Source organism: Malus sylvestris, chromosome 12 (assembly GCF_916048215.2).
Source record: "Malus sylvestris chromosome 12, drMalSylv7.2, whole genome shotgun sequence".
NCBI classification, from domain to species: domain Eukaryota; kingdom Viridiplantae; phylum Streptophyta; class Magnoliopsida; order Rosales; family Rosaceae; genus Malus; species Malus sylvestris.
In genome coordinates, this window is record NC_062271.1 from 14,586,763 (window position 1) to 14,604,757 (window position 17,995).

Genomic DNA, 17,995 nt, shown 5'->3' on the forward strand with positions numbered 1-17,995 from the left:
ATTTGGAGCTTCATTACGCGGTACAGCCCTAGAAGACGAAGTCAATAAATGCCTTTGGAACAAACCCACAAACCACTGATGATCAAGTAAAATTTGACCATCAGATTCCTGCAACTGGTCGAGCTTCCTTTTCATGTTTGTAGCATAGTCATGTGCGAGCATGTGTTACTGTTTATTCTCATGCTTGAGCCCTCTGATATCTTGTTTGAGATTTATCACTTCAGCCGTCAATGATTCAACTTGGCGGGTTCAAGCAAATAGGCGTTGGGCCATATTAGACACAGAACCTGCATACTGAATACTGAGAGCCAGAGAATCCTTAATAGCCAACTCAACAGACCGTTTGGAAAGTAGTCTGTTATCTTTGGGAGTGAGAAGGTTCCTGGCCACCATCGCAGCGGTCATATCATTCTTCATCACAGAGTCCCCAATGGTAAGAGGACCAGTAAGGGATAAGAAGGATGAGCGCCATATGTTGTCTTGAGAAGGCATGGCTGCCTCTTCACCAAAGTTCAAGTCAAAACAACGGTCGGATGGGCCAGACATTCTCAGAAATGATGAAGGAGAAATGAGGTGCAATAAATCTCTGAAGTAAGGGGAAAATTCCTACAAGCAATAACTCTCTGAATGTACTTCTTGCATACAATTGGTGCCCTTATAAAAGAAAGGGCAACAAGGCCGTTGGTTCAAAAATCGAAGAGACACCACTCTCCGGATTCCGAAGAGGCACCACTTTCCACACGCAACATCAGCTCCTCGGGTACCACATATAACTTTGCCAAAGATCTCTGACAAAGTTTAGAAACATAAATTTTGAAGGTCCAACTACCCTATGATTACCTATAAGGGTAAAGGAACATCACCACTGCTTGATAACTAGAAAGTCCCAATGTGTGTCAACCTCCTTGCTCTGTGGCAAGGCAGACTGGCAAAAATGCCCAACCTTTACTCACATTCGAGAAAACACTCCCAACAAGATTGCTTGCTCAAAAATCGAAGAGGCACTGCCCTCCGAATCTCGAGAGCCAGACTCCCAACAGGATTATTTTCTAAAAAACCGAAGAGACACTGCTCTCCGAATCTCAAGAGTCAGACTCCCAACAAGATTGCTTTCTTAAAAATCGAAGAGGCACCGCTCCCCAAATCTCAAGAGACAAACTCTCAACAAGATTACGTGCTCAAAAATTAAAGAAGCATCGCCCTTCGAATCTTGAGAGCCAGACTCCCAACAGGATTACTTTCTTAAAAATTGAAGAGACACTGCTCTCCAAATCTCAAGAGTCAGACTCCTAATAGGATTGCTTTCTCAAAAATCGAAGAGGCACCATTCTCTGAATCTCGAGAGCTAGATCCCTGACAGGATTGCTTGTTCGAAAACCGATGAGGCACCGCTATCCGAACTTCAAGAGCCAGATTTTCTCGGATAAAGCTTGTATGCAATCTTCACACGCAACATCAGCTTTCCAGATACCACATACCACGTTTTCAAAGTTCTCTGACAAAGTTAAAACACGTGAAGCTTGCAGCTCCCACTACATTGCTATGACCAAGAAGGGTAAACGAATAACACTACTACTTGTTGTTAGGGAGACTCATATATATGTTGACCTCCATCCTCCACAGCCAGGCATACCTGGAAATAAAAAAAATGCTCAACTATTCTTCACATCTGAGAGGGCATTCTCAGCAGAGTCTCTCAAAATATTCAGCTTATTTTCTTCCTGATAATACCTCTGCAAACAAGCCACACCAGAGCAAGAGTATCTCATATCATCAGGGTTAAAAGCAAGAGTATTCCATATCATGTTTTTTCCCTGTCTTTTCCTTTGGCCTTGTTCTTACATGCAAGACAATGAGAAAGAGAGCAATCAGTAAGCACTTAGAATTAAGCTTCCAGTCAGGAACTGACTGCCTGGAACCCCTTGGCTGATTACTTACCTGGCATTGCTCTTGAGTACTCATCTTCAACATCTTATGCTTCCAGAGAAGATACCACATCTGCCTGAGGAATAGATAGGGTAAGTGAGAAGGATACAAGGAAGCATGTGGAGACAATCGTAACAGAACACGTGCCGATACATCCACTACTTTGTCAACAGCTAAAGTATCCCATATCATTAGGGTCGAACGTACTCTAGATTTGATGGACTTGTTTTGACCCTCAAATTCTTGAGTCGGCCTTATACTCTGGAGGAAACCATAAAACCTTCCAGCCCAGTTTAAGAATAAGTTTGTGGAAAGTTACTTCTTCAAAAGCAAAAGTATCTCATATCATATCTTCTCCATTTACTTCTCATTATCCTTGTTGCTGTTTACGACACAAGGAGAAGGAGAACAATCAACCGGAAGCCGAAGTCGAACCTCTGATCCAGGTTGCTTACTTGGAAGTTTGATTGCTTACCTTGTCTGTTACCTCATTTGGCAAATCTTCTAGCTTGGCGACTTGGGGGACTCCTACTATAGGGTTTGTATCACACTTGACCAAGCCCGAAACTACAAGTAAGCTTCAAGTGAAATTGATACATTACCTTATGCATCTTCATCGGTTAAAGATACCACCTCTAGATGGAGGAAAAGTACTTCTAAAGAAGATGCCACATCTACATATGAGACAGATAAGGTAAGTGAAAATGATACCACACTTCGGTACTTAGAAGTTTAGTGATTACTTAATGGCTTGGATCTTGCAAGTCCCCAACCGATGAGCTTCCCTCACTCGGGAACTTAGAGGAGCACTGTTTGTACCATACTTGACCAATCCTGAAACTACTATGCACTGACCAACGTTATACCGTAAAGGACCCATAAGAGTTTCCCTCAAACCAGGTGGCCAATCACAGTGCAACACGTGTCGACATCAGAAGCCAATCATAGTACGACCCGTGTCAACATCAAAAGCTAATCACAACACGACACGTGTCAAAGTCAGAATGAAACTAGAAACTCTCTTCTATAAATAAAGATCATTCTCTCACAATATTTCCTAATGTCATTTGTACTAAATCATTCACTAGTACTCACTAAAGGAGAGCTTGAACCTATGTACTTGTGTAAACCCTTCATAATTAATAAGAACTCCTATACTCCGTGGAAGTAGCCAATCTGGGTGAACCACGTACATCTTGTGTTTGCTTCCCTATCCATATACATTTACTTATTTATCCACATTAGTGACTGGAGCAATCTAGCGAAAGTCACAAACTTAACACTTTCTGTTGTACCAAAGTCCTCGCTGATTTTGTGCATCCACATCTTTCTTACCATATTGCATAATTACCATCAAGTCCATGATAAAATTAACAATGAAACTGTCACATCTCGACCCGGGCCCCCATCACATCCCGGGTTCGACTCCACCGTAGCATGATATTGTCCGCTTTGGCCCTCGACCACTCTCTCATGGTTTTGTTTCTAGGAACTTACATAAGAACTTCCAAGTGGGTCACCCATCCTAGGATTGCTCTTGCGCGAACTCATTTAACTTCGGAGTTCCGATGGAACCCGAAGCTAGTGAGCTCCCAAAAGGCCTCGTGCTAGGTAGATATGGGAATATACATATAAGGCTTATAGGATCCACTTCCTTGTGTGATGTGGGATGTTACAATCTACCCCCCTTAGGGGCCCGACGTCCACACTTCAGGCCAGGAATTGGCTATGATACCAAATTGTCACATCCAATACCGCTTATCTTTTTACGAAGAAGGATGATTCGAGAAGTTGGGAAGAACTTCTCCAAAAATGCCCTCTTCATACTCTCCCAAGACGTAACTGTTCCGGGAGCCAACTCGTATAACCAATCCTTGGCCTTGTCCATTAAAGAGAATGGAAAAGCCTTCATCTTTAAAATACTTCCATCAATGTTAACCGGAGTCATACTTGAGCACACCACTTCAAATTCTTTCAAATGTTTGTTCGGATCCTCCATGGACAGCCCATGGAACTTTGGAATGTGGTGGAGCAAACTTGACTTTAACTCGAACTCTTCGGTTTTACCTTGGGCAGCCATGGGATATTGGATACACAATGGTGCGGCATTATCCAAACCCGAGGCGGAAAGCTCCTTGAGTGTACGGTTGTCCATAGCCATGCCTTGAACTTCTCCACCCACTTGTGCCGTGGGATCTTCATCTTCTTCTAGAACTTGTTCTTCAAGGTCAGGTTCCAGGCTAGGTGGGTTAGACTCTTGTTGGTTCCTCCTTCTTCTCAAAGTTCGCTCGAAATCGTCGTCGAAGTCCAAAATATGCTCACAAACAGGTTTGGAACTTCGAGTCATGCACTAGTACTTAAAAACAAAAAAACAAAACAAGTTAGCAATCTGCAATAGAAAACAAACGAAAATAAATAATAAAAAAAAAGAACGAGGGATTAGCAAAGTTGCTAATCCCCGGCAACGGCGCCAAAATTTGATGCGTAAAATAACTAAACACCCAAATTAACCCTCTTGTTGACAATTGTAGTATGGATAAGTAGGGATCGTTCTTAAACCGGGGATTAGGAGGGATTGCTAAAACACTCTAAACTGACTCAAATCTGTAAAACAAAGTTTAAAATACGAAACGAGACTCAATGAATGCAAAACTAAACTCTAAAACACTAAAACAAACCAAAAGACTCAAAACAGCAAACAAACACTCAAAACTGCCTAAAAACCACTTTCTGGGCAGTTTTGGGACTCTAACACATCTTGGACGAATTTTGGTTTTCTAATGACCTAAAACACCTAAAAACATATTCTAAGACAAGTTCTAGTTAATATGACTCAAAGAAATAAGGTGGGGTTGATTTTGGACGAAAATAAATAAAACAAAACAAGAACAAAGTAAACAGATTTTTAGACAAAGTTAAGTAAATTGATGGGTGATAGATCAACTAGAGGGTTCTTCTCCACACATGATACACTTGCATTCAACTTTGATTTCCAATTGCTTCTTTCAATGAATTATGAATCTCAACGCCCTAGGTTAACTGTGATAGCACTTTTTTAACCTTCAAGTTTTCCTAAAGTTAGTGAATTGGATGGGAATGCACATGCAACAACTCAAAACATTCTCTAAAAGTCCCTTACGTGAAAAGCACAATAAAGGTACAATCAAAGATCATTAAGCTTCATGAAAACTATAAGCATTGACGAGGCAATTGTTACTATGAAAAGCATGAAACGTTTGCCAAGAATTCACTTAACACGATCGTTTATAAGCGACCTCCACTACTTGCAAACATAAAGTTGTAACTATTAGGTGAAACTTCCTTATGTTTTAGCTTCAAATTCCTGCATGAAAACTAAGTTGGCCACCTTAATTAACACACAAAAATAAGTCATCAATCAAACGGTTAAGCAAATTGCATTCACAATTCATGAAATCACAATTAGACGTAATCAATTCATCTTGCAAGCATAATCATGGTATTGAATAACCCCCTAGCCAAAAGGCTTAGTTCCTCATGTTCACAAAACAAAGGAAAACAGATTTATACATTGTAAATATAAGAAAGAGAACACCTAAGTATTCCAACGATTCGATGTTGAACGGCTAGAATCTTCAAGTACTTCTTCTTCCTCTCCTTTGCTGCGGCACAGGGACTATGGGCAGGTTCTTGGGTTATTGAATGACGTAGAATGGATGGGGGACGTATGGAAGTGTTTAGGGTTGATGGGTGGTGTGGCTAGGGGTGATTGGTGGCTGAAATTTGGGTGAATGGTGGTAGAATGGTGCTGCTGAAGGTGGAGAATGGTTTCTGGCGTGAATGGTTATTTTCTGGATGAATGGGGATGTTTGTGGCTGTATAAGGATGTTTATTTAAAGGGATTAGGAAATTAAAAACCCTAGGCTATTTAGGTAAACATAAATTAAGTCTAAAACTTATCTAAATAGGAAATAAAATCAGAAAACTAAAGGGAATTAGGTTAGGAGGTGCGGCTAGGGTTTAAAACCAAAGGGGAATGTGTTTTAATTGCAAAGAAACAGGAAATGACCCTCTCCCTTGCACGGCAAGGAAGATGAAGGGCAAAAGTGGTGCGGCTGGATGTTTGGGAAAGGGATAGTGTCCTAAAAAGAAAGGGAAAAGGGACTCACGGCAAAGAAAGGGAAGGAAAGGGTATGTGCGGTGCGGCACTACCTTGAATGGTGCAAGGAATCTTTGTTTTATGTCCTAAAGTGCGTATGAGGTCTTCAAAGTGGCTGGAACATAAGTGCTTTTAGACTTAGGAAAGGTTAAACCAAAATAGGAAACTTTGGCTTAACTTTCCTACTTCAATTAGGAATCCTTCGTTGAAGTAGGAATCCTTGGTTGATTAGGAATCCTAATTTCTTCAAGTCTTCAATTTATCCATTCCTTTTGCTTCAAAAGGCTCAAATTTACATCATTTTGCACACTTTGTCCTTGGAATCTGAAAACACACAAAAGTGACTTTAAACACTAAAATAACTAAGGAAACACAACGTAAATGCACGAGAACAAGCAAATTAAGTCGCATAAATATGCTCCTATCAGGCCCCCATCACATCCCGGGCTCGACTCCATCGTAGCATGATATTGTCCGCTTTGGCCCTCGACCACTCCCTCATGGTTTTGTTTCTAGGAACTTACATGGGAACTTCCCAGTGGGTCACCCATCTTGGGATTGCTCTTGCGCGAACTCATTTAACTTCGGAGTTCCGATGGAACCCGAAGCTAGTGAGCTCCCAAAAAGCCTCGTGCTAGGTAGATATGGGAATATACATATAAGGCTTATAGGATCCACTTCCCTGTGTGATGTGGGATGTTACAATCTACCCTCCTTAGGGGCCCGACGTCCACACTTCAGGCCAGGAATTGGCTATGATCCCAAATTGTCACATCCCAGGCCCGACTCCACCGTAGCACGATATTGCCCGTTTTGGGCTCCGACCATGCCCTCACGGTTTTGTTTCTTGGAACTCACACAAAAACCTCTCAGTAGGTCACCCATCCTGTGATTGCTCTCATGCAAACTCGCTTAACTTTGGAGTTCCGGTGGAATCCGATGCCAATGAGCTCCCAAAAGACGTCGTGCTAGGTAGAGATGAGAATATACATATAAAGCTTACAGGATCCACTCCCCTAGATGATGTGGGATGTTACAGAAACTAAAATTTATTAATAAATTCACAGCCCATATTAAACTCTACCTTCACGCAATGTTTATCCTAGTTATTCTGGCTAAAACCTGAAGAGCTCTTGTAGGGAACAAGCTTTTTTTTTTTTTTAATCAATGGATGGTGATTTTGAAGTTTTGAATCCTCCAACCAAAATATGAATCGTTTTATGCAACTTTTTCTGTTTGATTTCAATTTTTTTTAGAGTTGAGAAAATGGGTTTTGGGTTTCAATTCACAACCATCAACGTTGGAAGTTGAAAAAAAAAATATATTAGTTCTTTAATTAAAAAATTATTCAATTTTATTTTCTAAATGGTAAAACCAGAATATATTGCCAACTCACCCTTAAGTAGACTTCCACCTTGTTGATGCACAAAACCAGAGGTCTTGTAACAACGTAAATCCGACCGTGAATCTGCAAGAAATGTAAATAATACGAGATGTATCGTGGTTCACCCCAAGGTTTGGGTTACGTCCACACTGATATTGTATTTATCTAAGAGGTGAGGGAGAGAATGTGAGAGCCTCTGTAATGAGAGTGAGAGGGGGTGAGAGGGCCTAGGAATTGGCCTCCCCTAATTGTGAGGGTGGGGAGTCATTTTATAGAATAAAGGCTCCTCACTTATTACATATTTGCCCATTCCTTTATTACATAATTACATTTAAGTCCCTCGAGTATTTATACGAGATCTAAATAAGAAGGCCCTAAGTATGGTACAAACAGTAGTCCCCCAAGCCTTCAGTTAATAGAGTCTTTTGGTTGGAGACTTGAAATTTAGTCCATGTGTGGGCCGAAGTAACTAGATGTTGTCTTGAACTGATGCTCAATATGAGGCGGTGCTCAATCTGAAATGATGCTCAACTAGAAGTAGCACATGCTGTGAGGCTGCTCGGCTCGTGGCTTATGTTGCCTTGGTTGGCTCGGCTTGTGGCGTTGAAGGTGAGGGAGTCCCTTTTATAGAATAAGGGTTCGCTCCTCAATACATAAATGATGGGCTAGATTTGATGCTTACGGCAAAGCGATTGCTCAGTAGGCGGCAATGCTATCTAATGATGGTGAGGAAGTCTCTTTTATAGAATAAAGGCTTGCTTCTCAATACATAAATGATGGGCTAGAGTTGGTGCTCGCAGCGAGGCGATTGCTCAGTAGGCGGCGATGTTCTCTAATGATGGTGAGGGAGCCCCTTTTATAGAATAAGGGCTCTCTCCTCAATACATAAGTGATGGGCTAGGAGTGATGCTCACGGCAAGACGGTTGCTCAGTTGGCGGTGATGCTCTCTAATGATGGTGAGGGAGTCCATTTTATAGAATAAGGGCTCGCTCCTCAATACATAAGTGATGGGCTAGGAGTGATGCTCGCGGCGAGACGGTTGCTCAGCTGGCAGCGATGCTCTCTAATGATGGTGAGGGAGTCCCTTTTATAGAATAAGGGTTTGCTCCTAATACATAAATAATGGGCTAAGTCCCCCAAGTATTTTTCATGAGGTCCAGTTGAGGCCCAATATATGGTACATAATGTAGACCCCCAAGTCTTTGGTTAATAGAGGCTGTTAGCTAGAGACTTCAAATTCAATCCATGTATGGGCCGAAGTGGCGATTGTTCGGAGGCGGTATTTGTATACCCTGCACTAAAGCTTTGTAGGTGAAGCTTTGCAAGTGAAGCTTTTGAAGTTGGAGCTCTGTAAATTAAGCTTTTGAAGCTAGAGCTTTTGTAAATGAAGCTTTTGAAGCTGTAGCTCTATAAATGAAGCTTTTGAAGCTAAAGCTCTGTAAATGAAGCTTTTGAAGCTAGAGCTCTGTAAATGAAGCTTTTAAAGCTAGAGCTCTGTAAATAAAGCTTTTGAAGCTGATTGACATAAGTGATGCTCATGAATGTTTATGTTGATAGACATAAGTGATGCTGATGGATGTTGACATGAGTGATGCTCATAAATGTTGACATGAGTGATGCTTATGAATGTTTATATATGATTGATATGAGTGATGCTTATGAATGTTTATATATGATTGATATGAGTAATGCTCATGAATGTTTATGTGTGATTGACATGAGTAATGCTCATATATAATTTGAAGTACTGGGCATACTTTTGATCACTTGGTTGGTGATAATAGCGACGGGGTGCTGAATATTTTTTTGTAGTACTAGGCGTACTTTTGGTCACCTGATTGGTGATAATAGTGGCAGTGTGCTGACTAATTTTTTGTAGTACTGGGCGTACTTTTGGTCACCTAGTTGGTGTTATTTTGGGCTTATGGGCCTTCGCCCTCCCTACAACATTCCAGCCTATTTATTTTGGGCTTTGCCATTTTTTTTTTTGAATTACCCTCTAATGGGGTTTATACATATGTCTCCGAAAGATAAGGAAAATAAATTACATCATACATCTGCCAAGAAAAGTAAATCACATCATTCTGGTGGGGTGTTTATTCCTTGCTTTTGCAGTGTGGGTGTTTATTCCTTACTTTTGCAGTGTCCCCATGTGCTCTCGCATAGGAAAGCTTACCTTTTGCTTTCTATTTTTTCTCGGTTTTTTCTGCTTTCTTTTCTTTTTGTCGAATAATTTTGGTCTGCTAATGTGAAAAATTATCTTAACACACAAATTTAGCTCTCTTTTGACAACTGTAGTATAAGTATAAGTAGGGATCGTTCTGGACCAGGGATTAGGAGGGCTTGCTAATAACCTCTAAACTGACTCAAAAACATAAAACTAAACTTAAAAATACTTAACAAGACTCACAAGACTCAAAGCAAACTTAAAATACTCAAAACAGCTTAAAACAACTAAATAAACTTAAACTAGACACTAGGAATAACTTTGGACGAAAATTGACTTTTACTTGAATCAAAACATTTAAAAACACAAATTAAAACAGATTCTAACTAATTAGACACACTAAAGTAAAGGGGGATTGAGTTTTGGACGAAGTGGAAACAAACAAACAAGTATGAAAAACTAGACAGATTGTAAAACAAATTTGAGAAATAAGATAATGGATGAGATAGCTAGAGGCTTTTTCTCTACACATGACATGTATGCAAATAACTCGATTTCCAGTTACTACTTCATTGAATTATGAATGACAATGCTCCAAATTAACCGTGACATCACTAGTTAACTCTCAGATTTTCCTTGTTTTATTGGATTGGATGACATCATTCGACAACCCAAAACATTCTTCAAAAATTCCCTACATGACATCATAATAGAGATACAATCAAAGATCATTACGTTTAATGAAAATCATAAGCATTGACAAAGCACTTGCAACTATGACATCATGTCACTCATGCTAGGAATTGCACTTAACGCGATCGTTTATAAGCAACCTCCACTACTTATGAATATAAGTTTGTAACGATTATGTGAAACTTTCTTATATTCTAGCATCGGATTTATGCATGCCAATTAAGTGTCGACCCTTAATTAACAAATACAAATAAGTTATCAATCAAATAGTTAAGCCAATTGCATTCACGATTCAAGAGTTCATAACTGGAATTTATCAACTTATATTGCACACATAATCATGGCTTTGAAATCACCCCTAGCCAAGAGGGGTTTAGCCACTCATATTTACAACAAAACGAAAGGAAATGAATTTAAACATTAGAAACAAAAGAAAGAAAACACCTAAACGCTCCAACGATCCAAGTTGGACAACAAGCACGTCCAAGCACTTTCCTTCCCTTCCTTTGCTACGGCACAATGTGTTGGTGAGTGTTTGAAGGTTTGTTTGTATGGAGGAATGGATGTGAAGATGAATGGATGTGTTTGGATGAAGGCTGTGTTGAAATGGGAGTGAATGATCTCACCAAGTATGAACTAAATTTATGTTACACACACTTCATTTTATAGAGGAAGTGCATGGCAATGGAGTGGAACATGGAGTGATGTAGCAATTGAGTGCAATGATTCAATGTAATGATGCATGAAATCTGAAATGATGGAGGGAATAAGGAATGGTGTAGCAATTGAGTGCAATGATTCAATGTAATGATTCATGAATCTGAAATGATGGAGGGAACAAGGAATGGTGTAGCAATTGAGTGCAATGATTCAATGTAATGATGCATGAAATCTGAAATGATGGAGGGAACAAGGAATGGTGTAGCAATTGAGTGCAATGATTCAATGTAATGATGCATAGCATGGGGGTAAAATGGAGTGGTGTTGCAGCTAGGGAACATGAATGATTGTGCACATGGTAGAGAAAGGAAATGGAGGTGGAATGATGCAACAAATGAGTCAATGGAGGGAACATGGATGATGATGCATGGCATAGGAATCCAAAAGGAGTGCAATGGTGGTGCACGACAATGATGGAAAGGTGAATGGTGGAGTGACACCCCTTTGTGGCTGAGCTCTTTGTCATTTTTACATTAATTCTTCTTTCTCTTTAACACATTCCTAGCCTCTTTAGTCTTCAATTTCATCCATCCACCTTGCTCCATGCCTGTGCTATTCATTCTAGGCCCAAAACTGCTCCAAAATGCACCAAAATGCATCTTATTGCTTCATAAGCCTATGGACCTACAAACACACGAAAATAGCTTAAAATACATAATTAACTAAGAAATAACAACATAAATGCATGAGAACAAGCTAACTCAGTCGCATAAATATGCTCCTATCAAATTCCCCCACACTTAGTTTTTGCTAGTCCTCGAGCAAAACAAAACAAACGAAACAAACAAACCACAACTTAGACCTTCCAACATTTGCCTCAGGGATTTTTAATGAAACATGACATGTTAAAAATCATCATTCCCACAGATTTTGGTCATCTTTACACTCTAGCACATACTTAATCATAGTCATCACTTACTAGTTCACAATTAACCAATTAAAATGATGTTTTGAATGTAGTAACATGCCTTAGAGAATTTGCTCAATTTCTTACAAGATACTCTCTATTTTCACACACATTTTCTGACGACACATATGTTATAACAAAGACTAGGACTCACATATGTTATAACAAAGAAAGCAATTTTCTGGAGTTATTAAGCATGTTTAGATATGATCTCATGAATGGAATGCTACTACTTAGATGCGAGAACCAGTGACACCATATGCTCATACCAATTTCGAACTCAACAAATTGAAACACACAACACTCAAGATTGAAGTCAATGGTTGTAACAGGGCTTGGGGGTAATGGCTAATAAAGAAAGGATAGGAATAACAAACATTCTTAAAGCGATAGCAAGCAAAGCAATGAAATAGACAATTGGAATTCACTTTAGAATGCAGAATCAACTTTTAAATACAAAGGGAAGATTCATGCAACACTTAGGGCCGAATTCAATGTTTTGGACCCTTTTTTAACAAACTTTTTTCTTTTCACTTTTTTTTTCTTTTTTTTTCTACTCGTGCCTTATTAAGGACTTTGGCACACACACACACACACACACACACATAAGAATCACTTCCCCCACACTTGCTTTCTGCAATACATTGATAAAAAAAGAGTTCAATTTCAGTCATGTTTTACTATGCTTCAAGAACAAGGGTATGGATGGTCCTAAAACTAGGTTAGGTAAGGATAGTGTGGATTAACAAAGAACATAGGCTTAATAAGGCTCAACGGGGTTAAACTTAAACACATAATGAAATAGGGGCACGACAATTTGGCTTTGGTGGTCACTACACAACTTCATCTTGAATATGTGTTATGCAAATCAATAGCATGCTTTGAATGAAATAGGCATGAGTTCTAGCATTTGGAACTAAATGATGAAACGCATTCTAAGTAGCAACCAAGCAAAGAATAATGAGATCATGCAACGACTTTAGAAAACAATGATGCACAGATTATTAACTCTCCAAATAAACGTTTAGGCTCAAGTCTCACAAGGTTGTAGCGTTCATTTGAGTTCATTCCTTCAAGCATGTTACAAAAACTGATTTTTTCTTTATGATTGCATGTGAATTCATAAATTATAACCACAACCAAGCATACACCCAAGAGTAAATCAAATTTTCATTCATGTTTATAACTCTCTTTCACAGTCATGTAATTAAAAACCAAATCCTTATCATTGTGTTGGAAGGTACCCTAAGACACAAATAAAACACAAAAACAATTCTTTTTGGGTTTTTCAAAACAATTTTTCAAATTTTTATGAGATTTTCCGATTTTTATATCAAAACACACTAAAACACTCCAAAACAGCTTAAAAACACTTAAAAACAACAAGGAACAACACTAGAAGTAATGGGTGATAAACTCCTACGAATTTCATGCAAAACAATGGTTACCCCCCCCCCCCCCCCACACTTAAATCAAACATTGTCCTCAATGTTTCAAGCACAAACTCACACAAAAACAAGCAAACAAACAAACAATGAATAAACATGACAAGTATAGCAAAGTAAAAACCAGACATAGTAGAGTTTAAGAACGCAAATCTGGTTTTGAAGATAGATGATCTTGTTGACTTTCCACAGCTTTGATCTCGAACTGGTTTGGAATTCTGAGCGAGGAATATTAGAGTTCCTTGGTTGTGCAGTCTGCATGCTTCTCTGCTTGTTTCTTCTGCACAGCAGGTAGGCACGAGGTAGAGGTGATGGTCTGTTTCTTTTTTCAATCTTTCCAAGTGCCTACCATTTGCTTTCTTGCTCCTTGTCCCTAGCTGAGGATGAATTAGCACATTGTCTCCTCATGCTTCGAGGTATCATTTTCACTTCCCTTATCTGTTCCCTAGGCAGATGTGGTAGATGAAGATGAAGCATAAGATGTTGAAGATGAGTACTCGAGAGCAAGGCTAGGTAAGCAATCAGGAAGGGGTTCCAGGCAGTTGGTTCCAGATCGGAAGATTGATACCAAGTGCTGGCTAATTGCTCTCTTTCTCCGTATTGAAAAACAACGACAAGGAGAAGGACAGAGAGAAAGCATAATATGAGATACTCTTGCTTTCAACCTTCATGATATGAAATACTTTTGCTTTTGATGGGTTGTTTGCAGAGGTATCCCAGGGAATAAGGAACACTGAGTGACTCGAGAGGCTTTGTTGGGAAGGCATTCTCGGAGAAGAAGGGTTATGTATGTCTACCTTGTAATGGAGGGTGAAGGTCGACATTTATATGAATTAATAACCGGTACTATTCTTTCACTTTTGTCAGCAACCGTTGGATGATTAAATAGTAATCTTCACGTGCTTTCTACGTCACCAGAAATCTTCGACAGATTACCCGTAATTTCCGCAAGCTGAGTGTGCATGTGACAGATGCTGACACGTCTGGAAAAGAAAATGCCTCTCTAAGTTTTAAGCTTGCCTCTTCGATTTCTGAGCTCCGTCGAGTGCAGAGATTGCATGTGACAAGTGCGGACAAATCTGGAAAAAAGGATGGCCTGTGGTTTCTGAGCAAGCCCAGCTTTTGAAAAAGCTAGCGCCTCTTCGATTTTTGAATTGGCCTCTTCGATTTCTGAGCTCGCCTTTTCAATCTCTGAAATCCCGTCGAGTGCTGATTTTTATAGAGGCGCGCAGTTCGTTTCAAAGTACACTTGAATTTCCGCCTGTAGAAACTCCCTTCTTGCACTTCTAAGATCCTGATTTGTCCGACCTCTTCTTTCTTCAACACCTTTGAAAATGTCTGGCCCCTCCGACCATCGTTTTGACTTGAACCTTGGTGAAGAGGCATCCATGCCTTATCCAGACAACATATGGTGCCCATCCTTCATATCCTCTACTGGTTCTCTTAACGTTGGGGAATTCGGTGATGAAAAATGATATGACCGCTATGGTGGTGGCCCGGAACCTTGTCACTCCCAAAGATAACAGACTTCTTTTCAAACGATCTGATGAGTTGGTTGTTAAGGATTCTCTGGCTCTCAGTGTGCAGTGTGCAGGTTCTGTGTCCAATATGGCCCAACGTCTATTTGCTCGAACCCGTCAAGTTGAATCATTGGCTGCTGAAGTGATGAGTCTCAAACATGAGATTAGAGGGCTCAAGCATGGGAATAAACAATTGCACAAGCTTGCACATAACTATGCTACAAATATGAAGAGGAAGATTGACTAGATGCAGGAATCTGATGGTCAGATTTTACTTGATCATCAAAGGTTTGTGGGTTTGTTCCAACAACATTTGCCTTCTTCTTCTGGGGCTGTACCACGTAGTGAAGCTCCAAATGATCAACCTCCGATACCTCATAACTATGCTACAAATATGAAGAGGGAGCCTTCTGTGGCTCCGCCGACTGCTGAGGCTCCGCTGACTACTGAGACTTCTCCTAAGCAGCCTTTGTGAAGGCTCCCTCTTGTATTTTTCTGCCTCCTGTTCATTTTCAACGAATTTTAATGTAAAATACCTTGCATATCTGTCAATGTTTCAAAAATAAACCAACACAAAAAAACAATTAAACAAGCAATAAATAAAAATGACAATCATGGCAAAATAAAATTGCAGAAAAGGGAAGGTTTTTAGGAACGCAAAACATGGGTTGCCTCCCAAGAAGCGCTTGCTTTAACGTCTTGCAGCCAGATAAAACTTCCTTTTAAGCTTGGATAGGGCCCACGGCACTGAGTGGGATTTCTTCCACAATTTGCCCCAAATCACTCTCATAGTATAACTTCAGACGATGCCCGTTCACTTTGAGTTCATCGCTGTTCCTTAAGCTTTTAACTTGGACTGCACCATGGGGAAAAACATTAATGACAACAAATGGCCCAATCCACTTAGACCGTAACTTACCAGGGAACAATCGTAGACGGGAATTGAATAGTAGCACTTTTTGTCCAATTGAGAATGTTTTTCCCGAATCATTGTGTCATGAAACACCTTTTTTTTCTCCTTATAAATTTGCGCATTCTCATAGGCTTCATTCCATATCTCCTTAAGTTCATTCAGTTGGAGCTTCCTATTCATTCCAGCAGCATCTAAGTCCAAATTGAATGCTTTCACAGCCCAGTGTGCTTTGTGCTCCAATTCCACAGGTAGGTGACACGGCTTGTCGTCAATTAGTCGAAATGGAGACATCCCTAAAGGTGTTTTGTAGGCAGTGCGATATGCCCACAGTGCTGAAGGATGATTTGTGAAAAACATGTTCATTTAAGCAACATCTATAAGCATGCAATTAACAATTAAAGGCGGAATCATGCTTGCATGCACTTAAAAACAAAACATTAACCATGAAATTCAAAGCCTAGTAGATTGGTGAACCAAGACTCAACTCAAATCAAAGTGAGTTGAGAAATATATACCTTTGTAGATTCCTCTTTGCATAAGCAAAGGCTAATCACCCAAAGAGAGGGCCTTCATTCCTTGCTTCTTAGATCCATGGATTTGGATGGAAGAATATGGTTCTCCAAGTTCCCAAAATTGAGAACCTCTAAGTATCCACACCAAGGTAAGATTGATGAAGAAATGAGTGACCTTGGAGTAGTGGGATTGCTAGATACACCCTCCAAGGGGGCCGGCTTCTTTAGAGAGAAAGGAGAGCATTGTGTTCTCTCTAATTTCCTAAAAGAAAACCCTAAATGAATTTTGGCTATAAAGTCATATTTATACCTTTATTCATTGGAGTGGCAAACTTGTAATTAAAGCAAGTTCACTACCCTCCTCTAAATGGCCGGCCATAGGGTTTTGTTTGGGCTTTTTGGGCCTTTGTGAATTAAGTTGTCATACAACTTAAGTCAATGGGCTTGACGTTTGAAGCCCATTGGGCCTTAAGGTCCAAAACTATCCCGAGGTCTTTAACGAACTTATTCGTTTAATTAATTAACATATTAATTAATCCTTGCCATAAATAATTAAACCATTTAATTATTCTTACTCATCTCCATTGTTTCTTCAATCTCCACCTTACACGGTGTACGATCCATTAGGTTCCTTTTAGCGAGGCAGTGGGCGATTAAAACTCTTTAAAATCGATTGTGAATTGAAACTTACTTTCAATTCTCCCTTTAGTGTTTATACACGTTTAGGGCTTCCACAAACCAAGAGTGACACCTAGCAGCATATCATGGTTACCCAAGCTAATCAGAAGAGGTAGATAACCTATTCAGTTTAGGATTACAAATGCAATACGGTCTTTCTCTAATACAATACTCTTGACCACATTGTTTGGTTTGATAGTTTATTCATGTCTACTATCCAATGTGATTCGTGTGCTTATATGATTACCTTGAATGTGATTTAGAACGACTTTTCTAAATCTCATTCATACTTTGGCCAGAGATTCTTAATCATATCATAGAGTATTCTCCCCCAAACGGTTTGAAGGTTAGAGATCCCTTGTTGCGCATTCACTTGCCTCCATAGCTAAGTGGCTTAACCCCAACGATGCCGTGGACACCCGCGGATGGGGTGACTTTGACATAATAAAAGATCAAGGACTTAACCACAAGACAAACGTGATGCCTCAGGTCAAAGGACTACTTTGCATTATCCCAACCATGAGTTCTCATGTGACATGAATATGAGAACTCTTCGTTGATCGTGTTCAGTGAACTCATTCTCTATTGAGCACCTACGTACTTGTCTTGATGTCACACACACCAATGACTCGAGACTAGTCACTCTCCCTGAGAGATACACAGCACGTACTGATCTTAACGGACTGTCAATGCCCAATTGGCAATCCTATGATCAGGAACGTTTAGGATGTGTCTACGAAAGAATGGTCTCATGAATCTAACTTCTTTAGATCGCATTCTCCCAATCACATATTCCTTGGACTTATCGTTTAAGCATATAACATTTATATGAGACGGCTCAAACAATAATCTTTGCCCTTGATATTAAACTAGATTAGTTTAACATGTGAAATGTCCGTAAAGTATCATCATATGATTGGTTTTAGGGCACATTTCCAACAAGTGCATCATCTAAACGCAAGCTCCAATCCTTCCAGTTTGGCCCAACAGT